General features: G+C 46.5%; 1 long non-coding RNA gene across 1 annotated transcript in view; it reads right to left on the bottom strand.

Moving 5' to 3' along the window:
- Window positions 1-19213, bottom strand: part of LOC119929684 — a 31666-nt gene extending 12453 nt beyond the window's left edge. Inside the window, exon 1 of the long non-coding RNA XR_005451581.1 lies at window positions 19131-19213. This is a non-coding gene — a long non-coding RNA (uncharacterized LOC119929684). The remainder of the gene's footprint in view (window positions 1-19130) is intronic.
- Between the last annotated feature and the right edge of the window lie 8124 nt (window positions 19214-27337).

The following is a 27337-nucleotide window of genomic DNA, read 5'->3' on the forward strand; positions in this document are numbered from 1 at the left end:
TAATAATAATAATAATAATAATGGCATTTATTAAGCACTTACTATGTGCAAAGCACAGTTCTAAGTGCTGGGGAGGTTACAAGGCGATCAGGTTGGCCCACGGGGGGCTCACAGTCTTAATCCCCATTTTACAGATGAGGTAACTGAGGCACCGAGAAGTTAAGGGACTTGCCCAAAGTCACACAGCTGACAATTGGCAGAGCCGGAATTTGAACCCATGACCTCTGACTCCAAAACCTGTGCTCTTTCCACTGAGCCACTCTGCTTTTGATTATGAACCCTAGGTGCAATCTCCCTTCTCCAGAGCTTCCCTACAGAGGCGGGCATAGTCCTAGACTTTAGAACCAATCCTGTTGGGGTAGAGTAAAGGCTTTCCTTCTGCTACTCTTGCGGGGAGACCTCTCGAAATCACACTTCATGAAAGAATTCTTTCGAGATTTGAGGAGAGGTGAGGAGTGCAGTGCTGGGGTTAGAGTAGGGCAGCTCTGTCTGTGCTGGGTGCATTTGTGTGTGCTGGACATCTGTGTGAGGGTATGTGTGTGCTTTGCTCTCTCCACCACACTGCAGTTCAGGGACAGCATATGGACCTGATCCAGCCGACGCTCAGCCTTAGCTATTCAAGCAGAGTACGCAGGCTCTCACCAGATTAAGAAAGCTGGCAGTAGTCCCTCTCCACCTTCTGCGGGCTTGAAATGCATCAATCTGCCTTGGATGTCTTTGTTGTTTCAATAGCCCTCTCTCTTCTCTTTATGCCTAGCCGCCTCTCTTCCTTTCCTCCTTTTTTTTCCCCCTCCTTGCTTCCCTCTTAATTGACTGGGTCAGACTGTCCCTTTCATCTGTTTCCTCGTCCCTGCCGTGGACTCTGTTAAAACCCATTTCCTACATCTGGATTAGCTGAATCCCTGGGATCTGAGGGGGAGAAAAAAACAGGAGTGTCAATTTGTCTTTTCCACCAAGTCTGATGCGGTTGGGTAACCTCATCACTTTGCTCTAGTGAGCTCCTCCCTGTTCTCCCTTCCTCCCGGCCCACTGCTCAGTGCAATCTGGTGGCTTTTCTGGGGAGGCTGGGTCCTGGGGGAAAGCATTTTTTCTACTGCCAGCACTCTAGGCAATGTCATTTCTCTACTCCAGCTTTATCCACACAGACCAAATGTAATGAAGATATACAGGTGTAACAGAACTTAAATCTAAATGGCCATATGACATCCCACATATTAGCCAGTTAAACCAAAAAGACTGGTATTTTTTGTCGCAACTAAGCACGGTAGGACTCTACAAGTTTGGTTTGAACTAGTGTAGTGTACACTACATTTATGCTGTGATTACATTCTCATGTGTACCTACTGATTGGCTCAGAAGTGTCTGATTGACAGCTGTCACCCAGGGATGCTAGCAACCAGGCGCTACCCCCTCCTGCCCCAGCCAGCCCAAATGGACTCTGGTATCCCTGGACAGCAATATCTAGGTTGGATAGGGGGAAGACAGGCAGGCAAGCCTGCTGATGCCAGGGGTCTCGGGTGGGGGAGAAGGGAGAGAGGTTTATTAGTTGAACTAGTGGTGTGTAGGTCTAAAAGTGTTGGCTCAAATGATGCAGTGCAATCCTCATTATTGTTAACTTTGTCCCAAGCAGATTCTGGCAAAAATGGATTATTTGACAGGAAAACTTCTTTCCAAAATTGTGTTGCCCCATCAGACACCAATTTGTTTCATCCAAGACCTTTGTCCTGCTGTAACCACCCACTCTGGATAACTGGGAATACACATTAGATAAAAAGGCCAACCCCCATAGGGGAAAGACTGCAGGGCTCACTCTCCTCTGTCTCTTTCTCACACACCCTCTCTCATTCTCTCTTCCCCTTCTTCCCTCTCTTTTCTCTCTCCTACCAACCATTCTTTCTTCCTCTGTTTCTCTCTGTCACACACATCTTCTCCCCCCCCACCCCTTTATTTTGGTTTTGGTTCTATATGGAATTGCTAAATTCCACTGATTTTAGCAATAAAACAAAAAAAGCGCCACCAACGTAACTGCCACACTCAACCAGAGAAGCAGCGTGGCTCAGTGGAAAGAGTATGGGTTTAGGAGTCAGAGGTCATGGGTTCTAATCCTGGCTCTGCCACATGTCTGCTGTGTGACCTTGGGCAAGTCACTTAACTTCTCTGAGCCTCAGTTCCCTCATCTGTAAAATGGGGAGTAAGACTGTGAGCCCCATGTGGGACAAGCTGATCACCTTGTATCCCTCCAGTACTTGGCACATAGCAAGTGCTTAACACATGCCATCATCATCATTATTATTAAAAATTTAGGAAAAAGATGCAGGCATAAAAGGATCTGTTGCTCACAAAGGTCACGTGGAGACATTCTGCTCCCTAACCACTGGCCTTCCTTGCCTGTCCACACCTTCCCATACGTTCTGCTGGCTAGATGGGGGAGGGGGCAAGTGAGTGCGTCGGACTGCTCCTTCTTGAATGGAAAAAGTCAGAACATCCTTTGCACTACCCAACACCTATTGTCATCATTATCATCATTTTCATCAGTGATATTTATTGAGCTCTTAATATGTGCATAATACTGTACTAAGTGCTTGGGAAAGGGCAATACAACAGATTGGCCAAACATGTTTTCTGGCCACAGTGAGCTTACAAGTCTAGAGGGAAAATCAGCTCATTTGTAAGCCTGGCTGGCCGTGGGGGACCCTTGCCCATATCCCTCTCCAACCCTAACCTAGAAGACTATGTGCATTGGCAGTCCTATGCTGATGTCTTGGCTGAAGCGACATCATCCGCCATTCCTTTGGGATCTGGGCAGTCTGATGAGGGACACCGTGCCCCCCCTGATAGGGTCAGGGGTTGATCCACTGCATTATACGGGGAAAGTGTGGATGAGACCGGTCTGCAGCATCAGTCTCACTCTTGGAGGAAACCCAAACCAAAGGACAGCTCCGCATACAACCCTGAAAACTCTCCTCTAGTTGCAGTGTGAACCTCATTGCCCTCTCCTAGTTGCAATAGGTCAGACTGTCCCTTGTGCAAGATGTTTGTGTGTGCGTGGAAGCACATGTGTTTGTGTGTGATATGTTCATTCATTCAATCATATTTATTGAATATACCTGTATATATGTATATACCTGTATATGTGTTTGTAGTTATTACTCTATTTATTGATTTATTTTACTTGTACATATTTATTCTATTTATTTTATTCTGTTAATATGTTTTGTTTTGTTCCCTCTCTCCCCCTTCTAGACTGTGAGCCCACTGCTGGGTAGGAATTGTCTCTCTATGTTGCCAACTTGTACTTCCCAAGCGCTTAGTCCAGTGCTCTGCACACAGTAAGCGCTCAATAAATACGATGGAATGAATGAATGAATGAGCGCTTACTGTGTGCAGAGCACTGTACTAAGTGCTTGGCAACTACATGTCGGCAACATATAGAGACGGTCCCTACTCTACAACGGGCTCATGGTCTAGAAGGGGGAGACAGACAACAAAACAAAACATGTAGACGGGTGTCAAAATCGTCAGAACAAATAGAATTAAAGCTATAAGCACCTCATTAACAAAATAAATAGAATAGTAAATATGTACAAGTAAAATAAATAGAGTAATAAATCTGTACAAATATATATACAAGTGCTGTGGGGAAGGGAAGGAGGTAGGTCCGGGGGGATGGGGAGGAGGAGGGGAAAAAGGGGGCTCAGTATGGGAAGGCCTCCTGGAGGAGGTGAGCTCTCAGTAAGGCTTTGAAGGGAGGAAGAGAGCTAGCTTGGCGGATGTGTGGAGGGAGGACATTCCAGGCCAGGGGAAGGTTGTGGGCCGGGGGATCGACGGCGGGACAGGCGAGAATGAGGTACAGTGAGGAGGTTAGTGGCAGAGGAGCAGAGGGTGCGGGCTGGGCTGGAGAAGGAGTGAAGGGAGGTGAGGTAGGAGGGGGAGAGGTGACGGACAGCCTTGAAGCCAAGAGTGAGGATACGTTCACCATTTGATCCAATAATCCTAGGTTCTGTCTATCAATTCTGGTTTCTGTGCGTGAGTGCATGTGTGTGCATAGCCCAGTGCTTTGCACACAGTAAGCGCTTAACAAATGCCATCATCATTATTGTATCAAATATTCACTATTTGATGGGCTAATCCAAGGATACATCTCTCAGTTTTGGTGTGGGCCTGTGGGTGTGGAGGTTCACTATGAGATGGGGTAATCCAAGATTCTCTGCATCAGTTCTGGTGTGTGCATTCGTGTGGGCGTGAAGTGTTCACCATTAGATCGGGATAATCCTAAATTCCGTGTACCAGGTCAAGTGTGCGTGGATGCTTGTGCGCGAAAGGTTCACCATTAAAATCCCAGGTTTTGTTTAACAGCTGTGGTGCTGTGTTTGTGTGCACGCGATGTGTTCATGAGTTCATGCCTCTGTATGCCCATTGCCACGGCTTCGCCCAGAAATTTTGGTTGGGTTTTTATAGAGTGTAAGGCCCCCTGCAACACACCAAGGACCCGGTTTTCTGGCAGGGACATACTTCCCAAGGGCATTGACTGTCAGGAAGAATAGGCACCAAGGAAATAGGGGGGATGCCGAGTCAGCCGTTACGCCCATTGGCTAACGACTCCATTCCAGCTTATTCAGGAGAAGCTTGGCTTGGGCTCTTCCCCCCCACTTCAAGGGACCCCGACTTGAGCTGAGCCATGGGGCAGTGGGAGGTGCCTCCACTGGGAACCCGAGCACCGACAGACGGAGAAGTCCGATGAGCAGGTAAAAAGCCCACCCGTGAACTCTGCAGCCGGCTGGGCCAGAAACGCTTCCCTGGGCTCCGACCACACGGTGACAGGCCCCTGGGAATGATTCAGAAATGTTCATCAATGGTGCACCAAAGACTTTGTGCACAGAAAACAATCAAACAATTACAATGTAAGCAAAAGAAATCTGTCACTGCAATGTTTTCCAAAACCCATTTTGCTAAATATACCATCTAATATTTTTAGGTCTGCTGAGGGGTTTTTTTTCTGCTTTTCCCTTAAATCCCTAAATTGCATTAAAGTGTATTTCTCTCTTTTAGTTCTGAAACTTTCGTTTCCATAACAACATGGCCCAACTCTTTATTACTGAATCCATCTGCTGTAGGAAGTGTTTTAAATATAGCCACGGTCCTTCCTCCCTTTTCCCGTTCCTCGTCTCTCCCCTCCTGTTTGGTTTATAGTTAGCGAGAATGTCTTCTTTGGCTCCTAGTTCAGAAAATCATGATGTGGCAAAACAGAAAGAGGGAGAGAGAAATGATAAGGGAAGAAAGGAGTTAAGTCACTTATAGAAAATCTTTCTCTAGAGAGTAGACCAGCAACCTGGGGAAAATGGATCAATGCTTTTGGGGGTTCTGGGAAAGGATGCTCTGCCAATGGAAATACCTAGGAAACACTCGTGAGCCTGATATTGCCAAGGAGCGGGAAGAAGAGGGAGGATAAGACCAGCTCCTGGGAGGAATGCCAAGTGGCCTGTGACAGATGTCCAGGGAGGGCAGGTTTGGAGGAGCTGGAGATGGGCAACAAAGAATGGACAAGTGTGTTCATTCATTCATTTAATCATAATTATTGAGCACTTGGTGTGTGCAAAGCACTGTATTAAGCGCTTGGGCAACTACAATATATTAGTAGACACATTCCCTGCTCACATTAACCTTACAGTGTAGAGGGAGTTTACAGTCTTGTTTGTTGAAGAAAGAGGGTAGTTGGAAAAAAGGTAGAGATCTCTTTGGGTGGTTTACATAGCTGTCCCAATCTAAGAGGCTCCCGGGGACTGGTTCTCAGGGCACAAACAGGATGCTAAATGGATATGGCCCAATTTTCCTACCCCTGCCACATCTGAACTGGGAGGAAGGGGAGAAAAGCCATGATTTGCATGGTCCCCGCCTTAGGCCTTCTTGGGTGTGTTCCGTGACCTGTAAAATCCTCCCCTCCACAGTCAGGCTTTGGTAGAGTCACCTCACCAGCAAGGTTATCAGCTAACAACCACACCTGCCCATTCAGCGACCCCCTTATTCCAACTTCTTCCATAACAAGGAACGTCCCATTAGCTGGTAGTCAGTTCACACCATGTGAGGGGAGGCCATGAAAAAACCAAGGCACAGAGAAGCCAAATGACGTGTCCCCAAGATCACAGTCTGTCTAGCCACAGAGATGACTGAGTCACCACCAAATGCCTTGCCCACCAGGTCGCTGGATCCCTTCAATCATGGTGTGTTCAGCGCCGCCTAAGCGTATCCAGTGTCTACTTCCACAGCAGATACCATGGAGGAAGTGTCATGATGCAAGAGCGAGAAGAGATTCAATGAGAACAAAGGGAGCAGTTACTGGGGCTGGAGAATGGAGGGCAGAGATGGGAACAGACAAGAAGACCCAAGGGTAGGCCTCAAAGGTTTCAAAGAGAATCTGCAAAGCCCAAGCACAACTGCCTGTCTCCTCCCATTTCTAGAAAAGACGTGCTGGACCAGGAGTGGGTAGATTATGAGAGGAGTTGTAGGGCAATTTTCAAGGGAAGAAGGGAAGGGAGAGATCAATCACTAGGTCAATCAGTGGTGTTTACTGAGTGCTTTTCTTGTGCAGAGCACTGTACTAAACACTTGGAGTACAACACTATACTAAACGCTTTGTGGAGTACAACAGAGTATTCAGTTTATCACTCATTCATACATATTTATTGATCATGACATTGCCCTCAAGGAGTTTATGTCCCATTTATGAAAGAGGATGTGGCAAGATCCCAGGGTAAATCCCATTTTCCTGCCAATCTGATCCAGGATGAGGCTGTGGCATCATTGGTCAAGTATTCATTTCACAGCCATAACCCGGACCTAGAAATAATTGCTGGATGAATACTGTTCAATCAATCAATTGTATTTATTGAATACTTACTGTGTGCAGAGCACTGTACTAAGCACTTGGGAGAATACGATGTATTCATACAGACATATCCCCTGCCCACAGTGAGCTAATAGTCTAGAGGGGGAGACAGACATTAATATAAATAAATAAATTACAGTCATGTACCTGAGTGCTGTGGGGCTGAGAGTGGAGTGAAATGGAGCAAATCAGGGTGGTGCAGAAGGAAGTGGGAGAAAAGGAAATGAGGCTTAGTTAGGGAAGGCATATTGGAGGAGACGTGCCTTCCATTAAGCTTTGAAGATGGGGAGAGTAAATGTCTGTTGGATATGAAGAGGGAGCGTATTCTAGGCCAGAGCGGGATTTGGGTGAGCAGTCGGCGACGAGATAGATGAGATTGAGGTACAGGAACAAAGGACTGATTTTTATATGTGCTTCTGATCCAGTCTACCACACCAAAAATTTACCATTCAAACAATTCCCAAGCAGCGAGGCACCCTCAAGGTACTCTGCCATGTCAGACTTTTTTTAACACTGGGAGCATCAGTGAGAAGAGCACTGGGGTTGTATTAGCAAGGGCAGCTGTTTTTTTGCTTGCTTGTTTGTTTTTAATGATATTTGTTGAGCGCTTACTATGTACCAGGCACTGTACTAAATGCTTGGGTGGATACAAGCTACTCAGGTTGGACACAATCCTGTTCCACACTGGGCTCACAGTCTTAATCCCCATTTTACAGATGAGGTAACTGAGGCCCAGTGAAGTGACTTGACCAAGGTCACAAAGCAGACAAGTGGCGGAGAGGGGATTAGAACCCAGGTTCTTCTGACTCCCAGGACTACGATCTATCAACTAGGCTATGCAGTTTCTCCACTTATTCCGTTATTAGCGGCAAGTGAGGGCAGGGGGAAAATGTTCTTTGTGTTCATATATTCAAGGGGAAACTGTCAGCAGAAAAATGAGTTTATGGGTTATAGCAAAAAGTCACATGAACGTTAGAGCTGGTGAAAATAAAGTCAGTACCCTAGTAGCAGTACTGTCAAATGCCCTACCAGCTGAGACAAATTTACCTTGGGAGTTTTGCAGTCACTCAGGTTCCAGAAGAGCACAGGACTAAGAGTTGAGAGACTTGGGTTCTAATTCCAGCTCTGCTATGTGACCATGGACAAGTCACTTGCTCTGTGCCTCAGTTTCCTTATCCATCAAATCAGGATTAAATACTTCTTCTTCCTCTCCCTTAGTGAGCCCCAAGTGGGACGTGGGCTGTGTCCAGCTTGTTTCTCTTGTATCTACCCCAGTACTTAGCACAGTGCTTAATAAAACAGGTATTTATTAAGTGCTTACTATGTGCCAGACACCACACTAAACACAGGGGTAGATTCAAGACAATCAGCTTGGATACAGTCCTGATCCCACCTGGGATTCACAGTCTAGATAGGAGGGAGAACAAATATTTAATCCCCATTTTACAGATAAGGAAACTGAAGCACAGAGAAGTTAAATGATTGCCCAAGATTAAGTGTCAGAGCTGGGAATAGATTCAGAGCTTAGAATGGTGCTTTGCACATAGTAAGTACTTAATAAATGCCATTATTATAATCCCAGGTCCCCTGACTCCCAGACTGGTGAACTTTCCACCAAGCCACGGTGCTTGGCCCTTACTAAGTGCTTAACAAATACCACAATTGTTATCATTATTATTTTTATTGCCGATATTATCCAGAGTGGAACTTTCTCCATCTTGGAGGGATTTGTTTGACTATTTTAGGCTCGCTGGAGTCATCATCCCTCTGGAGGGGATTCGTTGGGAGACCCCTGAATAGAATATCTTTCTTTCATTCATTCATTCATTCATTCATTTGTATTTGTTGAGTGCTTACTGTGTGCAGAACACTGGACTAGGCACTTGAGAGATTACAGTACAGAGCCTGTTGTTGGGTATGGACCGTCTCTATACGTTGCCGACTTGTACTTCCCAAGAGCTTAGTACAGTGCTCTGCACACAGTAAGCGCTCAATAAATATGATTGAATGAATGAATGAATGAACAATAAACAGACACATTCCCTGTCCACAGTGAGCTTTCAGTCTAGAGGTGGGGAAGACAGACATCAAAACAAATAAATAAATTACGGATATGTACATAAGTGCTGTGGGACTGAAAGAGCTCAATTCCCTTCTTCCTCTTTCCAACCAAGGATTTCAAAGAATTTTTAAAAGGTGAATGAACTGACCTCAGACCCCCCTACAAAGCAGGGTACTATTCCATGATTCTGATCCCGTTGGATGAGAGGGAGGTACACTACCTCCTGGCTGCACACAATCGTTTGCTCAGATGGTCCCGTTTGGCCTGAAATGGTTCAAGTGATGCTTCTATTTGCACCCTTGTCCCTATCAGGCTTAGGCCCGATAGCCCTTTTAAACCTCCCAGTCTTTCTCTAGATCCATAGTATCTTAATCTTGGGCTTGGGAGGGTAGTGAACTGGGGGGGCGGGGGTGCACCTGGCAAGGATTATCTGTTCTGAATCCACTCGACAGCTGAAACAAATAGGACAGAATGTTCATATTCATTTATAAAAGCTGTCAACCCTGTATCCAGCTTCACATTAATGGTCCCTTTTTTATTCATGGGAAAATTCATTTAAGTGTATCTATTGAGCGCTTACTGTGTGTAGAGCACTGTACTAACCGCTTAATTGACATTGACATCAGGGCCCATTCAGTGCGCGATGTGAGAGTGCGTGATTTTTTTTTATGGTATCTGTGCTTACTATGTTCCAGGTACTGTTCTAAGCACAGGGTAGATATAAACTAATCAGGTTGGACACAGTCCATGCCCCAAATGGGGCTCACAGTCTTAATCCCCATTTTACAGATGAGGTAACTGAGGTACAGAGAAGTGAACTGACTTGTCAAAAGGCACACAGCAGACAAGTGGCAGAGCTGGGATTAGAAACCATTTCCTTCCAATTCCCAGGCCTCTTCTATATCCACTAGGCTTGCTTCTTCTAGACTGTGAGCCCACTGTTGGGTAGGGACTGTCTCTATATGTTGCCAACTTGTACTTCTCAAGTGCTTAGTACAGTGCTCTGCACACAGTAAGCGCTCAATAAATACGATTGAGTCTATTGACTGATTGTGAGTGATTGTGAGCTCATTCATACTAAAAATCCACTCTACGTTAAAAGATTTGAGGGACCAAACCCACACCCGTGCAACGCTGAGCTTAGTTTCGAGGAATCACGTGTTCTTTAGAAGAATAGGGGATTGGGATTCAGACAAAATGAAGAAAATCTGGAAAGAAAAATTCAAGAGAGGATTCTCCCCTAGACTAGACGGTTCCCAGAAAAAAAAGGTTCAGATAAGTGACGCATCCAGAAAGACCTTAGTAAGCTGCTGTTGGGCAGGAATCACTCTTGAGTGATGGCATGGCACCGAATGCGGACACGTCGGGAATGTTCCTACGTCAATGATAAAGACGTCATTGGGAAATTGGACATCATCCCTTACCGTTTTGCCAATTGGAAAGCATTCTCCACTCCAAGCTCTCCAGCCCATCACAAAGCAGAGCTGAAGGAGCCTTTCTCTGATGGTTGGACAGCTCTAGGGAGTCTCCCCAAACTGCTTTATTTATTGATTGATTTATTTTATTTGTACATATTAATTCTATTTATTTTATTTTGTTAATATGTTTTGTTTTGTTCTCTGTCTCCCCCTTCTAGACTGTGAGCCCGCTGTTGGGTAGGGACCGTCTTTATATGTTGCCAACTTGTACTTCCCAAGTGCTTAGTACAGTGCTCTGCACACAGTAAGTGCTCAATAAATATGATTGATTGAATGAATGAATGAATGGAAAGGGCGCGTGCTGGGAGTCAGGGAAGTTGGGTTCTAATCCTGGCTCTGCCACTTGACTGCTGTGTGACCTTGGATAAGTCATCTGACTTCTCTGTGCCTCATTTATTCATTCATTCATTCAATCATATTTATTGAGCACTTACTGTGTGCAGAGCACTGTACTAAGCGCTTGGGAAGTACAAGTTGGCAACATACAGAGACAGTCCCTACCCAACAATGGGCTCTCATCTAGAAAATGGGATTTAAATCCTCCTCCCTCTCTCTGACTCCCTCTGACTCTGACTCCCTCCCTGTGAGCCCCATGTATACCTTGTATCTACCCCACTGCTTAGTAGTGTCTAGCACAGAGTAAGTGCATAACAAGTACTATAAAAAAGGCCCTTTCATACATGTAAATGTGGCCTAAAGAACTGCTGGGTGACAACATTCTCTTTGTCATTTTCTATATCATCATCATTCAGGGCTTTAATAAAAAATCTACTGGATGCAGAGCTCTGAACTAAGTGCTTGAGGACATATAATAATAATGATGATGGTGGTATTTGTTAAGTGCTTACTATGTGCAAAGCACTGTTCTAAGCACTGGGGGATACAAGGTGATCTGGTTGTCCCATGTGGGGCTCACAGTTTTCATCCCCATTTAACAGATGAGGTAACTGAGGCACAGAGAAGTGGTGGAGCCGGGATTTGAACCCATGACCTCTGACTGCCAAGCCCATGCTCTTTCCACTGAGCCATGCTGCTTCTCTGCTTCTGGTTCTCTAATAAAAGTGGAAGACCTGGTCTTGCTCTCAGGGGGCTTTTCATCTAATACGGAACAAAAATCATCTTTATGCAATTAGGAACAAGAGGAAAAACATATATGCAACTGTTTAGAACAAATGTAAACAAAAAATGCATAAATAAGTGAATAAGTGGAGTAAACAGGGAGGTTAATGGGATGACAATCAGAAAGGTGAGGATTAATTGGAGAAAGCCCTGTGGAGGCGGTGTTTATGGATACATAAAGATAGATTCATGCATAAGGCCCTGAAATGGCTATTCCTCAGTGGAAACAATAGTGGTGATGATCAAATTTGTCAGGACAAGCATACACTTACTATATACCAAGCATTATGCTAAATTCTAGAGTAGATACATGATAAGGTTGGACCCAGTTTTTATTCTTCGAGAGCCCCACAGTCTAATGGGAAGGGAGAACAGGTATTTAATCCCGATTTTACTGTTGAGGAAACAGGCACAGAGAAGTTGAGTGACTTGCCCAAGGTCACCCAGCAGGTAAGTGGTGGAACTGGGATTAGAACTCAGGTCTCCTGACTTGGGTCCATTCTCCTTCCCCTGGGTCACACTGTAGGGAAAGTCTGACAACTTAATCCTCTGATTGATTGATTGATAGTAGTAGTAAGTGCTCAATAAATACGATTGATTGATTGATTGGAGCCCACTGTTGGGTAGGGACTGTCTCTATATGTTGCCAATTTGTACTTCCCAAGCGCTTAGTACAGTGCTCTGCACATAGTAAGCACTCAATAAATACGATTGATGATGATGATAATTTTTAAAGTGAATGGAAGGCAGGCTAGACATGCATTGTCCTCAGCTGGCTGAAGGTCTCCATTTCCTCAGAGGGAGAATAATAATAATGATGGCATTTATTAAGCGCTTACTATGTGCAAAACACTGTTCTAAGTACTGGGGGGGATACAAGGTGATGAGGTTGTCCCACGTGGGGCTCACAGTCTTCATCCCCATTTTACAGATGAGGGAACTGAGGCACAGAGAAGTTAAGTGACTTGCCCTAAGTCACACAGCTGACAAGTGGCGGAGCTGAGATTCGAACCCATAACCTCTGACTCCAAAGCCTGGGCTCTTTCCCACTGAGCCACGTGGAGTAGGCTTCACATGCAGTATGGGGGGGATTCAAGCTAGGCCGGTATGTAAAAGCTATGAAACTACTGTCCTAGGCTACCCAAGCACAGTGGGAAACCTTTCCCCAAGTCACTCTTAAGACTTGGCTAGAAATCCATCTGCTCGAAACTCTCTGGAAGGGCCTTCTCATCCTCAAATTCTCCGAAGTGAAGGCTGCTGTTATCTAGGGTGCACTGACAGAGTTGGCTCACATTCCAAACCGGCAGGTCTTACAGAGGATGTTCATTATCCTCCATCTTAATGGAAAAGATGGGCCACGCACGGCGGGTTCCTGTCATCCTTAAAACTGGGCTTGTGAATTTGTAGATAAAGTCAGAATTCAGCCAGGAAGAGGTTTTTTTTTTTAACATGTGGACTTCTCATTTGTTGGATGCTCTCATTTAGGGCTTTTTTCCTTTTGTTTTATTTTGGACTTCAGATTGATTTCTAGACTGTGAGCCCATTTTGAGCAGGGATTGTCTCTACTTGTTGCTGAATTGTACTTTCCAAGTGCTTAGTACAGAGCACAGAGAAGTTTAGTGACTTAGTAATAATAATAATAATTGTGGTATTGCCCGTTGTTGGGTAGGGACCTTCTCAATATGTTGCCCACTTGTACTTCCCAAGCACTTAGTACAGTGCTCTGCACAGAGTAAGCGCTCGGTAAATACGATTGAATGAATATTTGTTAAGCTCTTATTGGGTTCCAGGCACTGTACTAAGCGCTGGGGTGGATACAAACAAATCGGGTTGACCCAGTGTCTGCCCTACGTGGGGTTCACAGTCCCAATCACCATTTTACAGATGAGGTGACTGAGGGCCGGGGAAGTGAAGTGACTTGCCCAGGGTCAAACAGCAGACAAGTGGCAGAAGCAGGATTAGAACCCACAACCTTCTGAATCCCAGGCCGGTGCGCTCTCCACTACCCCAAGTACAGCCCTTGACATATAGCACGAGACTGTGAGCCCGTTGTTGGGTAGGGACCATCTCTATATGTTGCTGATTTGTACTTCCCAAGTGCTTAGTACAGTGCTCTGCACACAGTAAGCGCTCAATAAATACGATTGAATGAATGAATGCTCTGAACACAGTAAGGTCTCAATAAATACAATTGAATGAATGAATTAGAAGGGGAATACATTCCTGCTCCAGCATTTGTCAAATCCCTCTCTCTCTCTCTCTCTCTCTCTCTCTCTTCCTTCTCTCCCTCTCCCTTTCTGTGTCTCCCCCACCCTATCCTCCTCTATCCCTCTCTGTCTTTATCTCTCTCCCCACCCCATTCCCACGCATATCCCCTTCTCTTTTTCACTGTCCCTCTTTTTTTAATGGTATTTGTTAAGCACTTACTATATGCTGGGCACTGTACTAAGCACTGGGATAGATAAAAGCTAATCAGGTTGGACACAATCCATGTCTCACATGAGGCTCACATTCTTCATTCCCATTCCCATTGTACAGATGAGGTAACTGAGGCACAGAGAAATGAAGTGACTTGCCCAAGGTAACATAGCAGACTAGCAGCGGAGCTGGGATTATAACCCAGGTCTTCTGACTCCCCATCTTCTGCTCTTTCCACTAGGCCAGGCTGCTCTCCCGTCTCTCTATTTCTCTCCTTTCCTTCTCCCTCTCTCTCTTCCTTTCCCCCTCTCTCTCTTTGCTTCAGCAGCATGGTAATATAATAATGCTTTATTTTCCAGCACCTGAATCTTACAGCTCTCTCTGGTTTGCAGTAGCCTCTAGTTCAGGGTAGTGTGTCTGCTCGTGAGACCCGATCAGACTGTCCGCCTCCGGGGAAAGAGCCACGCTGAGACCTATTGTTAGCCACTTTACTGGCAGACAATCACCCTGATTCTCCCCTTTGCCTCTGAGAAGGCACAAACAGGGATCACTCCGGGCATGGAACAGAAAGCCCATTCGCCTGTCCCCTCCCAGGAGTTCGGGTGTTGTCGGAACTCTGAACCCATGCAGTGGGGTGGGGAAAGGGGCACACATATCCACGGGCACACATATCCATCACTCCCATCCAAAGCCACAGACAAGTCCATCGCTTTCAGAGAGCCCCGACTGCACCTCCGCTCCCCTCCCCACTATGTTAAAGATCAAGATCAGGCCTCAGCAGAGTTGGTACTTCAGAGCCGAGACCTGTTTTCCTGAAGCCCGAGTCTTTCAGCAAAAGATTATGGGAACTACTGTCTAGGCTGGAGTGAGGGCTAGGGAATCTGATTCTTTTAACCAGTAGTGACCGATCCCACAGAGTTAGCTCTGAATCCTGCCTCGACCCTTCCATGCCTACTTTCATTCATTCAGTCAGTCAGTCAGTCAATCGTAGTTACTGTGTGCAGAGCACAGTACTGAATACTTAGGACAGCACAATATAACTATAACAGACACATTCCCTGCCCACTGGAGCGTAGTTTTGACTGGAGTCAGTCCGGTTCTATGCTACCCTGTGCTGCTTCCTATGGCCTTCATGAGTTCTTCCCTTTCAGCATCCCTGGAAACCAGCCTTATCCCCTCCCCTGCCACCTTCCATATAGCTGAATGTGTTGGATCACATTCAGATTAACATCTTTCCCTCTAGAATGTAAGCTCATTATGGGCAGGGAACCTATCTGCTAATGCTGCTGTAGCATACTCTCCTGAGTGCTCATTACAGTGTTCTGCACACAGTAAGTGACAAATAAATACCATTGATCGATTGATTGATTCATTAAACATAAATCAATCCCTGTTGATTCTTTTTCACAGAGATTTCTGGGTAAACACGGGTGACATGAACCATATGGTCCAGTGGAAAAAGCCCAGCACTGGGATTCACAATCAATCAATCAAAGGTACTTATGGAGTACTCACTGTGTGCAAAAGCACTGAACTAAGTGCTTGGGAGAGAACAATACAACAGAGCTCGTAGACATATACCATGCACACAAGGAATTTTCAGGCTAGAGGGAGACTGGATCTTGGTTCAAATCTAAGTTCCGCCACTTCCCTGCCGTGTGACCATGGGCAAATCACTTAAATTGACTTTGCCTCTGATTCCTCATCAGTAAAATATGGGTTAAATACCTGTCCTTCCTCCCCTTTGACTGTGAGTCCCGTTTGGGGCAGGGACTTCATCTGCCCTGATTATCTTGTATCTATTCAGTACTTAGCACAGTGTTTTGTATATAGTAAGTGCTTAACAAATACCACAGTTATTATTATTATTATCATTATCGTTTTTTAGCCAGGCCCAGTTAACAACTTCGGCTTGGAGGGTACCAACTAATCTGGTATGTATTATCATTTGTTGGGTCAGATATTTTTTATATCGCTTGAGTGCTCTACAAGGGTGCTTTCCCTTGGTAAAGATCTTCCCTTCAAACACAACCTATATGGTGGGAATTAAGTTACAAAAATAGAAAGTAGGGAGGAAATCTTTCAAACTCAGACATTTGAGGCTGATCTGTCTACTATGCTCAATTATGGGCTAGCAGAGGGCCATGGCTGAGATGAAGAGTGGAAATCCTGAATGATGAACTTGGCCTGGTAGTTTGAGGACAATCATTTAATTTCTGTGCCCTGATTTCCTCATTCTTACTTACTGCGCCAGAGAGGGAAGGATGAGAAAGAATGGAACAGATCTGAGGCTCTTGGAACCCAATAAGTCAATCTTAGGATGATTATTTTTTCTGGAGAAGTCAGGATTGAGATCCAGGCAATGGATACCTGGACTGTGCTTTGTCACTGCCTTAACCTTTCTCCTTTGACCGAGGCACCTACATGGGGACAAAGGTCGAAGCAATTGCATTGCCCAGATTTCCCCAGAAGAGACACGGTACCGGCAGAATGTGAAGAATAATGACTCGGCCCCGAAGTGATCTTGGAGGAAGCTACGGTCAACAGATTGGTGATCGGTCTGACCCATAGCTTAGGGGTTAAAGAAACAGGAAAGGGAGGAAGACCCCAGCTGTGGTAAAAAATTATTTCCCAGTCAATTTCCCATATGTAGCCAAAGGGAAGTTAGCTGAGTGGAAATTCTGGGGCCTCCAACTACATTTCAGCTCTGATCAGTCCGTTCCAGGGAAGCAAGGTCAACTGCTTGGAGGGCTTCCAGCTCAATTTCTCTCCCTCTCTCAGGCTGTCTTGGCTCAGAAGAGGATGGATCCCTTGCAGTGATGGAATAATGAAACTGAAGGAAGCAATTGGAGGGAGTGGTTGGGGAGGGGAGGTCTTCGGGCAGCATCATTATCTGGAGGTGGGTGTTTTAGAGGAATTCATTATAATGAGGTTTTGCTGAAATGCTTCCCCTAGGTTCCTGGCTTTCCTCATTCTGTATTGAGAATGCTTCATAACTAACTGTAATAATAATTATGGCACTGGTTAAGTGTTATGTGCCAAGTACTGTTCTAAGTGCTAGGATAGATACAAGTTAATCAGGTTGGATGCAGTCCCTGTCCCACATGGGGCTTACAGTCTAAGTAGGAGGGAGTAGGATTAATAATAATAATGATAATGTTGGTATTTGTTAAGCACTTACCATGTGCCAAGCCCTGTTCTAAGCTCTGAATAGAATTATCATTTTACACAGGAGGTAGCAGGCACAGAGAAGTTGAGTGACTCACCCAAGGTCCCACAGCAGACAAATGGCAGAACCAGGATTAGAAGCCAGGTCCTCTGATTCCCGGGCCTGTGCTCTTTACACTGGGCCAAGCTGTTTCTTTCTCTCCATTACTCCTGTCAGTGGGCTAGGGAAAGCATGCATGCATGCATGCATTCTCACCATCAGATTAGATCTCTTCCAAGCAATCCATCAATGTTATTTATTGAATGCTTACTGTGTGCTTAGCACTTTACTAAACAATTGGGAGAACACAGTGCAATGGAGTTGGTAAACACGTTCCCTGCCCACAAAGAGCTTACAGTTACAAAGGGCTTAAGCATAAAATCATCTGGCTGAAATTTTACCATCTTCCTGCTGCCTTCTGGGATAATTTGACCAGAAACCAGTCAAAGAGAAAGAGAAAAGGAGAGGTAGGCCTACAGGCTCCCCAGTCTGAATAACCAGTGCCATAAGCACTAAAAATTGCCTCTCAGAGTCACACTTCCACTATTCTTGGTGTGTGAAGACTCAGGCATTCCGTCAGAACCAAAAGAAGTGAGCTATAGAGTCACACCATCCCCTCCTTCCAGCTCAGACCCATCCGTTCAGTGCCAGAGGCCATGTTCGTTCATTTTGTCCTGTGTGCGTTTTGCTCCTGAGGAACCTGTTTTGCCTCAGTTCCCCCAGCAAGCCCACACTGACAGCTCAGCCTGGAAATTTCTCTTCTCCCAGCTTTCCCCAGATCCGGTTTAGCCTGTTCCAAGCCTAGATCTCACCCCGGTTCTCTCAGCTCCCCCTCAGTTTTCCAGTCCCACTCAGGATATCACAAACTTAAAGCAGCATTAGAAGCAGCATGGCGTAGACCTCGGGCGTAGACCTCGGGCCTGGGAATCAGCAGGTCATGAGTTTGTTCTCATCCCAGCTCCACCACTATAGACATATATAGACACTGTAGACATATAAACAGACTATAGACACATAAACACAATAGACATATCGTGTGACCTTAGGTCAGTCACTTCACCTCTGTGCCTCAGTTACTTCATCTGTAAAATGGGGATTGAGACTGTGAGCCCCATGTGGGACGGGGACTCTGTCCAACCCAATTTGCTTGTATCCATCCCAGAGCTTAGTATAGTGCCTGGCACATAGTAAGTGCTTAACAAATACCATCATTATTAGTATCATTGTTATTATTATTATTATTAATCATTATTATTAAAGAGGGGTGATCCAACAAGAGAATATTCAGAGAGACCGGAGATCATTTCAGGATATCTGCCCACCAAATGCCGATTACTTGAAGGGATAAGTGCATTCACCTGGCCCATGGATGTTTGAAGCTAAAATCACACCCCAGCAGTTAATGCCTAGGATTCTGCTTCATGTTTCAGATGTGTGGGGAGGAAGCCTGAAGGCTGTTGATTTTTCTGTGCGTGGTTTGGGCAGACGCTCAGATCTGACAGTTTCCCAGGTCCCGTCCCCTTCTCTGCTGTAAATCTATTCCTCCCTTTCTGAACCAGGCCAACACAAAATGCGGCTAAAGGACCACATCAGCATGACAATAGGACTAAGATTAAATCAAAGCGAGGGCCCTCAGGGACAAAGAGTTTACTAAAAAGCAAGATGGACAAGAAGGAATGAGGAAAGTTAAGAAGAAATGAACCCTGTATCCTTCTGGGGGAGCAGCAGAGCTTCACCTACAAAAAGTGATGGAAAAGTTGGCTATCAGAGGAGATAAACTATTAAATACAAGATGCCCTCTTTTTCCCAATTCCCCTCACTTGGTTCACTTTTTCATCTGCCGCTCAGGCTTTAATTGCTAGTGATTCCCTGGGTCAAAAATTCAGTTCTCCATCCCCCCAGATGGAGCTGGATTCCTTTCTCCATTTGGTGGGGTCTTTCTATTTCCAGTTGGATCGTTACCTTTTGACTCGGGCTCGCTGTTCATGCTGACAAGGTGGCCAGATTCAAGCCGTTGGCAAGGAGGGCTGGAATCTGTGCAGTGTTTCTGGCTCAAAAAAGGTACTGCAGGAGGAAGGGAGGGGAGTCTGAGGGAGAGGAGGCAGGGCTTCTTGCTTCCTCTCTCTATATAGAGAAAGATCTCATATATGTACAGAGGCATTGACAGGCATACGAATAGGGCTATTGGCTTCACCTAAAATGCAAGGCTTCACTTAATCGAAATGAGAGCTTCATCCCAGGTCCATATGTGTGCGTAAAGAGTGTCAGCAGGGGACACCCCGTGCATGGGTGTACATGTGGGTGGATGAATGTACATGTGGGTGTTTCCATATGTGCCTCTGTGGCAGTGCATGTGTGTGGGTGTATGTAAGCACATACGCATGCGTGTGGGGGCTTATGTGTTACTAATGTACCCACCAGCTCAGGGAAATTGCTGTCCCAGCATTAAAAACTCAACAACAGAAATGCCACACGCCCGCTCGAGAAACGTGGACTTCCTCTTTTTTGGCTCCGTCGTCCCATCGGCCCCTTGGGGTGCCTCTGTCTCTCCTCCTCAAGCACCTGTTCCCCTCGGGCACATAACATTGCCAATTCCAAGGAGAGGGAGAAAAAAATGATTTCTTCTGTGCTAGTATTGGTTCTTCTCAAACACTCGTCCTTGAAAGCGGGAAAGGTTGAGGCATCGGGGCTCAGGATGAAGAGCCTCCTTTGAGAATGAAACAAACGAGTTTATCGATGGTCAGGAAGAGCATAGGGTGGTGGAGCTCAGGACACGGGGAAGGGCTGAGGCTGGCAGCATGGATGGTGCAGAGTGAAAGGCACAGACTTTCTTGGGTTTTGCAGGTACTGTCAATGACAAGATTGTGTCATCAGTGATGGAGAGGGCTCGGGCTGTACCATTTCTGGCTGCTCAGCGAGGGGAGGAGGTTTCCCTTCATGCTTTGTATTTCTCTTTCTTCCAGATACCCGCATCTGGCAATGTACCCAGTGCTCTGCCTAGCAGCTTGCACTTTGCACAGAATGTTCACATGGTATTAAGGGGTGTGCCTAAGAGCTCTGGGGCCTTTTGATTTCAGGAAGGGTTGACGATTGGATCCCCCTCCCCCCGCCACCCCCCTCCGCCCCCCAGCCACCACCACCTTCCCCCTCCCTCCTCACGCTCCCCCCCTTTCCTGTCCTGTCCTCCTGGGATGCCGAGTTCTGCAGATGGACCACACTGCTGAGTGCTGGCTCCATCCACGCAGCATGTAGTATCAGAGCATCAGCGGCTGCGTCCAGGTTTATGCCATTCTCCAACCTTTTGATTTTCTTTCTTTGGTTTGCCAGACCAAAAAATACAAAAACCAAAAAAACAAGGCACATATAGGATTCCTGCTCTCCCTGCCCCATTCTACCATGGCCTGGTAAGTAATTTTATTTGCACCTTCGTTTTCACTTCAGCTTAAACGAAAAGAGACGAGATGATTTCAACCGAGATGATTCCACCCCAGCTGCTAATGCTTAAAATAGCAGGGCTTGTCCTCTAGAAAAACCTTAGCGGAGGGAGGGGAAACCAACTCAGTAATGAGCAGCGGTCCACTGATGGAGTTATAAACAGGCAACGGCATCCTCCGTTAGGTCCAGCCGGGGTGTTGTGGGGATCCGTGTGTTCATGTGTGGATGTGTGTGACGGAGCTTGCCTGGGTCAGACTTCTGCTGCTTTCATGTGCAGGGACCACTGTCTGCATGCCCAAGGTTGGAGGCGTGCAGGTCGGTGCTGAGGGCAGGAGGGAAGCTAATGAAGGGAAAACATTTTGCTGCAACCCTGCAGAGCTCCAGCACATTATCTCCACGTTGTAACTCTATTTATTTCAATCTCTTGTCAAGAGGCAGATAGACAAGTGCCCTCCACACACCGTCCATACCTTTTTATCTTCTTTTCCTTCAGCCAACCTGCTAATGGGGTAGAGATTATTTCATTAAAGGGAGTAAAGAGCTATTTTCCTGTACAGGTTCACTGATCCGGGAGAGGAGAGGAGGTGGGTGGATTTTAATTCATGAAGTTCCCTGCAGTACGATACCTGCATTCTGTGAGTGTGTCTGGTGGGTGAGTGTGTGTGTGTTGTGTGTGTGTGAGATGGATAAGTGTGCTTGTGTGTGTGTGTATGTATGTATGAATGTATATGCATTTTGTTCCAAGGATCAGATGGTGGAAACTTTCTGGTATTTTCTTTAATGTCTGATCTTGAATGTAAAATATCTATATCTACCTATCTATATATAGATAGGTAGATATAGATATATTTGTCCCTATAAGTGAATATGTGTATTTACTTGCAGGGCAAAAATGCCCCTCAAAGAGCTTGAGGAATTGATTATTGGTGATAATATAGGAAAGCCTCTTAACAGCAGGAAGGACATGGTGAAGACCGTCTTTAGACAAGGTTAACAGCTCTGCTTGCTGTGTCCCTTTCTGCTCCAGCTGACATGCCGTATTGGTGCATTGCAATGTAGGTTCTGTGTCTCTTTTTTCCTTTCTTATCTCTCCCTCTCCCCTTCTTGCTCTCTCTCTCTCTCTCTCTCTTTCTCTTTTTTTTTTATTCAACTGCAGGGTAGGGGGAGGAACCATAACCCAACAATCTTCATAGTGAGGGTTGCATTTCTCTGATCCTGATTGGGTGAGGCTGCATGACTGACAGCAGGGTACCTTGGCTCTGATTAGTTGGGGGACTCGGATGGGCTGGGCGAGCTAGGTTGGCATGTCAAGGAGATTTTTACAGTGGAATGACATTTTGGAGTGAGAGAGACAGCAAGGAAAGGGGAGCGGGAAGAGGAGGAAGCTGGGGGTTTGAGGCTAAATGTCGCAGCTCCCCCTCAAGATGCAAGTGATTGTCAGCCCCTCATTTGGTACCCACCTCCCACCATCCTTCCTGGAACCTGTCCATCTCTGAACCGATGATTTGTCAGAATGAAAAATCCACTTTCAGTGAGAAATGACAGGGGTTTTCTTTAGAATGAAACCATCTTATAATGACTTACATCTTGCTTGTTTTCCCATTTCAGTTTACCTTGGAGAGTTTTCTCACCCTAGCCGGGCAACCTCCTCCTCTGCCCAGCTAAGCTTGCTTTAGGAGGACTGAGGTTCTACGCGGGCTTCTGCTTTTCCTCGTAACCGGCCCGGCTTGAATCGGGATGCAGAGAATAAAAATTTCAGGGAAGAAATTAATCCAGCCCAGTTGTTTCATGCTGACTGATAGTAACCTTACATCGGGGCTTCCCCTTTGAGGCTTCTAAAGCTTGTCCTAACAGTCCAACCTCAGCAAAATACCTTCCAGCGAGTATGAGAGGGAAGGTGGTAAGAATGAGGGCTCACAGGCTAATTCCTCAGCCTCAGTCCCTTGAGTTCCCCCTTAGCTTTGTCCACCTGCCTCAAAAAGTCTTCCCTTCTCCCAGTGCCAGCTGGGCCCCCGGGGTCCCTTCCATGTGTTATCTACTGGCACAAAGTCGCCCTGTTGGCCAAGCGGGATAGAAGCTCTGGCACCCATTTAAAAAAAAAAAAGCAAACAGGTTTTTCACCAGTGGAGGTAGAGAGAGAGAGAGCCATCTTGCCCTCTTCCAGTGAGCCTGAACTGCCCCAGACAGGGTCATGATGGGAGAAGGAGAGGGAGGGATATCAGGACCCTGTGGTACTAAAGAAGGTAAAGCCAGGGATGGCCATGAAGATGAATGACCCAAAGCTGCTGCAGAGCTCTGACATCACCCGGGGAGGTTCGCTTTGCACAGATCTCTGCTGCTGCCCTTGGGCTTTGAGTTGGTGAGAGGATTGGGTCAGCTTGATGTACTCTTTCTGGGAAGATCCCTTATGTTGGGGACTTGGAAAACAAAAGTGTCGGACCCTTCGGGGGAGGAGGAAGTCCCATCAGGCAGTGGAGATGGGATTGAGAATGAACAGCTGTTGAAGAAACAAGAAAGATGTAACTGACTCTTGTCCTTGGTACGATATTGTTCCAGGCCGTATTTAGGAGTTCATTCAATTGTATTTCATTCAGTTGCATTTATTGAGCACTTACTAAGTGCTTCAGAGAGTAGAGTATAACAGCAAACGAACACATTCCCTGCCCACTACGAGCTCACAGTCTACAATGGCTTTCTAGCTAAGGTGACCTGGGGGGGGAGAAGTGAAGTGCCACAGGAACCCTCTCCAGATTGTGCTCTCTCCCTTCTTCCTGACCCAAGTCGGCCTTTGGATGCATGCTGACTTGGAGATCAGCAAGCGGTGACTGTAGAAAGAGGATCCAAGCAAGTCTCTCTTGTGCCTATGTCAAAGATGGCCCTCAGAGACTCAAGCATTGACGTGCCCATTCAGGGTCTGGCCTAAGGTGTCTAGGCCAATGTGCCAACATAGAGTGGCTCTGCCCGGAAACCCTTCCTGAGAACCATCTCAAGCATCCAGGAGATGTTCCCTCTGCTGGGTCTGTAGGGTGGGGAACCCCATCTTGATCTCTTCCAAATAATAATGCTGCTTTCTGGCTGGACAAACCCAAAGCATGTAGGGAAATGAAAGGCTAAGCCAGGTGGCTCTGGGCCTCATGCAGAGACACCTGGAACTCTTCAGGGCCACTGGGGTTGCTTCTGCTTATTTTGGTGTCACGGGGGGATCCAACCTGGGACACAGGTTCTCTGTGCATCACCCTGGCTGGCTGGCTCTGTTCCTCTCACCAAGATCTTTTATCAATAATAATAACAGTAATAATAATAATAGTAGCAACATCTCAATGAGCATGCATCTCAATGCATCAGCAATAATAGCAATAACATAAAGCCCTGAGGGCTACGGAGTGATACGATCCACTTGCACAGCGAGTCTGACACCCGGATCCCAAGGTGAAAGAATATCAACCACTAGCATTGCTCGAAAGTTGGAAAACATCAGCTTCTCTGATTGGAGAAAAGGGCAGTTTGATGCAGTGGAATAGCGTGGTGCCGTAACCATCATTCCACAGGACCTGGGCACAGCAGGGAGAGCTGGAGGTATTGGCATTGGACCCAGCCTTAAAGGGGCACTTTCAAGGAGTGGGTGAGGCACAGATGAGGTACACATGACAGGCTATGCCCCAACACGTTGGATCTGCAGGGGAGTTCACAATTTGAGCTAACTAGGAGGAGTGTGTAGGACATCTCTAGCCACCCTGGCTCATTGGACAATGGCCCACTCTTACTGGACCAGTGATGGAGAGAAGGCATAACTGGTCCCCTTGGGGCTGTCACAATTCTCTAGTCCTGTAAGTGTTTGGTGCAGGTTGCCCTCCTGCTCTGTCTCCTTCACTTCTCCCATCTCACTCAGTCTCTTCCCTCATCCATTCCCCAGTCTGACATTGGGGACTTTTCTGAAGCCTCTAGAAAGTTTCTGGGGTAAACTGGGAGAGCCCATTGGTATACTGGAAGGCTGAAGAAATCCCTACTTGCCATTGGTCTCCTCCACAGCCCACAAAACATCTGTTTGGACCAGTAGAATAATAATTATCTGGGTCAGATGGCACATCCTCTCCTTGGGCCCATATTTCACGGAAGGTTGGAAAAGCTTCTCTTCCCCCTCAGAACCCAGGAACCCACAGCTTGGCCTCCCTCCACAATCCCCAGTGAGCTGATTGTCAACCAGAGATGGCAGAGAACAAGTTCCCAAACAGGTCCCCATTCCAAAGGGAACTAACATCCCTTCCAGGGCAAGCTTCTTACCTCCCAAGGTCATTGAACACTGCCACAGGCTACCAAGGGAGGACGTGAGAGCCTCCATCCTTGGGACCTTCAAGATCTTCTCTGCCTTGGGTGGTTTTGCCTCTCAGGCACCAGGAGGCAGAGAGGTGGATCAGATGCATCTCAGGATTCTTTCCAGCCCAGTGACTCTATGGTTTTTCAATGGAAAAGCTGAAACACCTGAAGGTGACAGCTCCAAGGTCATAGAGGCAGCCAGAAGGAGAGCTGAATTGGGCCAGCGCTTTCTGAGTTGTTGCTCTCAGAGTCCAATCCTCTTTTTTCTCTAAATGATGCCGCCTCTCTTCTCCTTATCTACCACGGTTTTCCCACCTGCTGGACCAGTTAGGGTACCCCCACCCCCCCATCTCTTCATCCTGTCCAAAGATCTATTTTAGTCTTGGTTGTGTGACCTGCTCTCCATCCCCGATCCTGAAACGGGGCCTTTCCTGTGGTCCCAGCAGGATCAGGTGAGGGATGTGAGAAGGAGGGAATAAACAGCCTCTTCTGCGGTCCTGGCTTAAAATGCATATTAGTTAGGGAAGGGAGAGCAGCAGCAGCGGGAAATGTTTTCTGCGTGCACCTGCTGCAACCAAGGCACTATACATGACTTAATTAATGGGCCATAGACAGATAAGCACATAGTATCCATTTAGAATAAAAGCTATTCCCGGTAAAGCAAAATCTGGTTTTGGTCTTTCGTTTTTTTCAACTATAGGATACAATCCTCATAGAATAATAATAATAATGATGATGGCATTTATTAAGCACTTACTATGCACAAAGCACTGTTCTAAGCACTGGGGAGGTTACAAGGTGATCAGGTTGTCCCACGGGGGCTCACAGTCTTAATCCCCATTTTACAGATGAAGTAACTGAGGCCTAAAGAAGTTAAGTGACTTGCCCAAAGTCACACAGCTGACAAGTGGTGGAGCCAGGATTTGAACCCACGACTTCTGACTCCAAAGCCCGTGCTCTTTTCCACCGAGCCACGATCTACCAACTCTGTCACATTATACTCCCCCAGTTGCTGACAATTGGTGGAGCCGGGATTTGAACCCATGACTTCTGACTCCAAAGCCCATGCTCTTTCAACTGAGCCATGCTGCTTCTCTAGAACTCTAGAGTTGGCCCATTTTAAACCCAAAAGCCACCTTCTTTAGGCCTGGTTTGGACGTTGCCCTGTTTAGATGGGCAATCCTGCAGGAGATAGGGAAGATGCAATCTGATCATTCTAATTTTTTTTTTCTGGAAGCCAGAGAACTAGCAATGCCCCGGCAGTGGCCAGCCTGGTGACAGTCCAATTCAGGAGCAAGGTCCCTCAAGCCAAGGTTTGCGGGGATAAGGAAATCATACAGAGAGGACATTGAACCAATAACTCCAGAGGACTCTTGGCTTTTGCTACAGCAATATGTCCTGAAGCCCAGTGAGCAAAATACCCAGAAACCTCATTCCAGCTAGATGGTCAAAGAACATTCTCTAGTAAGCTCTATTAACTATTTATCCCAATTAAAACATCATTTTCGCCCAATCCTCTTTTCAACCCATGGGCATCTGATGCAATTAGAGCAGAACAGCCTGTTCAGTCCTGGCAAGAGTGGGTTGGCACATACCTTGTGTTTCTCCAGGTGCAAAATGACCAAATCACTCACCTTCTTCTAACCCCTCCATGCTATAGGGCTAAAGTGCTCACCCTGCTCGGTTAAAATGCTAGCTTGATTCTGACCCACTCCGACAGGGATGTGATTCCAGGCTGCATTGGTCCTTGGAGGTCCAGCCTGGATAGAGCACGGTATTGGGAATCAGAAGACCATGGGTTCTAATCCCTGCTCCACCACTTGTCTGCTGTGTGACTGTGGGCAAGTCGCTTTACATCTCTGTGCCTCAGTTACCTTACCTGTAAAATGGGGATTGAGACCGTGAGCCCCATGTGGGACAGGGACTGTGTCCAACCCAATTTGCCTGCATCTACCCCAGTGCTTAATTCAGGGCCTGGCACATAGTAAGCATTTAACAAATATCATAATTATTATTATTGTTATTATTATCTGGGAGAACCTAGGAATTCCAGGCTAAGTGGGGTCTACCCACTGGCCTCTCCTAGAGAGGATCTACATTCCTGAACTAATCCTGAGTCCCTTGAGTTCAGAGGTGACTGGGCACTGGGCTTTATCAAATGGGGCTTTATCTACCCCATCAGGCCTTGGCAGAAGCTACACCAGCTATTCTCCTTGTTGAACTGATTCTGGATCAGCCCACCATCTCCCTACACTCCCATTTAGGAAGTGGTTAGCCCAGATCCCTTCAGCAGAATTCTCTGATTCTCCTCCCACTGCCTGGACTTCCTCTGCCTGGGCCGCCCCACTTCAGTGGTGGAGGAAACCCCTAAAGCCCCATACACTCCTTCCCTCCCCTTCCTGTCCCAGGGTCATTGGGAA

Source organism: Tachyglossus aculeatus, chromosome 6 (assembly GCF_015852505.1).
Source record: "Tachyglossus aculeatus isolate mTacAcu1 chromosome 6, mTacAcu1.pri, whole genome shotgun sequence".
NCBI classification, from domain to species: Eukaryota; Metazoa; Chordata; class Mammalia; order Monotremata; family Tachyglossidae; genus Tachyglossus; species Tachyglossus aculeatus.